We start from the raw sequence: 2,170 nt of genomic DNA on the forward strand, positions 1-2,170 counted from the left end.
GGTTGGGCACAGTGGGCTTTGAAGCCTTTTACACTCTACTCTTGTGTTTTTCAATTTTCAGCAGGTGGCTGAGCCAGAGGGCAGGTCAGGCCCTAGGGGAGTGGAAGGGCAACCACAAAGAATGCAACTGACTCTGGATCACGGGATACACTGCACCTAATCAATGCCATAGCATTGTATCCCCTTTGGCAGAGCTGCCATGAGGAGCATCTTCAGCGACAAAGGCAGTTCCCTGCAATAGTGGCTAACTGGGTTTCTGTGGCCGTTAAAAGGCTGGCCGTGGTGGAAAAACACCGTGAGTCAGCAGCAGAATGGACGCAGGCGTGGGCTGGGACCTGGATGGGCCTTGACTCCGTCTTGCTGGTCACTGATTGAGGGCAGGGAAAGGGTCTTACTGCAACAAGTGGGAGCAGTTGTATTTCATGTTCAGGCATTGGTATCAGTTCCTCTAGGTTTCTCGTAAGCACATAGGGACATTAGCAGGTGCTCTCAATGAAGGATTGGCCCAGATACCATAATGTGATGGGGATTGAATTTTCCTTTTTTTTTTATGTATTTCGAATGGCATTTCTGTCTGCTTTATATAACCATGTTTTCTCCTGGATCTGATATTTAACTGAAAGAAATCTCAGGCATTGGCACCCTGACAGCAGGATTGTCTGGCTATGTTGACTCCCTCTTCAGGCCCTATGCTACCATCACTCAGGGTACTGGATGGAGGAGCAGGCTGGGGTTAGGGCTGATGAGACCGTGAGAGTAGCAACTTTTCTGTTTTGTTTCCTGCCTTCTTTTTCTATACTAGTTTCTCTTCTGCACCAAACTTGCCCTTTTTATATATGATCCTGGCTGGCTCAGTTGGTAGAGCATCATACTTTTAATCTGAGGGCCCAGGGTTCAAGTCCCTGGTCAGGTTAAAAAGGGATCCTTTCCTCCCCTCTCCTGTGTTTTCCCTCAAGAGGCATCTCTTCAGTACCCTCCTTGACATTACTTTTTTTCTTTTCAGGACTTGGGATTTCCTAGGAAGGGCCATTTACTGCCAGGGACCAAAGGGGAAACTTCCTCACAGTCTGGAGGAAGAAAGGCCTCTGGGTCTACAGCAAACCACTGCATGCTGACTTGTTGAGTAAATACAGGGCTGGCCAGAGAGGCCTTGAGCAAGGAAGGGAAAAATTGTCCACTCAGGCCTGGTCTACACTAGGCGTTTATGTCGAAGTTAGCGCCGTTACATCGAATTAACCCTGCACCCGTCCACACCGCGAAGGTATTTAGTTCGACATAGAGGTCTCTTTAATTCGACTTCTGTACTCCTCCCCGACGAGGGGAGTAGCGCTAAATTCGACATGGCCATGTCGAATTAGGCTAGGTGTGGATGGAAATCGACGCTAATAGCTCCGGGAACTATCCCACAGTGCACCACTCTGTTGACGCTCTGGACAGCAGTACGAGCTCGGATGCTCTGAACTGCCACACAGGAAAAGCCCCGGGAAAATTTGAATTTGAATTCCTTTTCCTGTCTGGCCAGTTTGAATCTCATTTCCTGTCTGGACATCGTGGCGAGCTCAGCAGCACTGGCAACGATGCAGAGCTCTCCAGCAGTGATGGCCGTGCAATCTCAGAATAGAAAGAGGGCCCCAGCATGGACTGATCGGGAAGTCTTGGATCTCATCGCTGTGTGGGGCGATGAGTCCGTGCTTTCCGAGCTGCGATCCAAAAGACGGAATGCAAAGATCTACGAGAAGATCTCTAAAGACATGGCAGAGAGAGGATACAGCCGGGATGTAACGCAGTGCCGCGTGAAAATCAAGGAGCTGAGACAAGGCTACCAGAAGACCAAAGAGGCAAACGGACGCTCCGGATCCCATCCCCAGACATCCCGTTTCTACGAGGCACTGCATTCCATCCTCGGTGCGGCCGCCACCACTACCCCACCAGTGACCGTGGACTCTGAGGATGGGATAGTGTCCACGGCTGGATCCTCGGACATGTTAGCGGACGGGGAAGATGAGGAAGGAGATGAGGAGGACGAGGCAGTCGACAGCGCTCACAACGCTGATTTCCCCGACAGCCAGGATCTCTTCATCACCCTTACAGAGATCCCCTACCAACCCTCCCCAGCCGTTACCCCGGACACAGAATCTGGGGAAGGATCAGCCAGTAAGTGTTGTAAAAA

At 50.9% G+C, this 2,170-nt stretch overlaps 1 non-coding gene across 1 annotated transcript; it reads left to right on the forward strand.

The window, feature by feature from the left end:
* The first annotated feature begins 840 nt into the window (after window positions 1–840).
* On the forward strand, window positions 841–915 carry TRNAK-UUU (transfer RNA lysine (anticodon UUU)). Its single transcript has one exon. It is a non-coding gene; the product is annotated as a tRNA-Lys (tRNA).
* Window positions 916–2,170: the final 1,255 nt, after the last annotated feature.

This window comes from Malaclemys terrapin, chromosome 15 (genome assembly GCF_027887155.1).
Source record: "Malaclemys terrapin pileata isolate rMalTer1 chromosome 15, rMalTer1.hap1, whole genome shotgun sequence".
NCBI lineage: Eukaryota > Metazoa > Chordata > Testudines > Emydidae > Malaclemys > Malaclemys terrapin.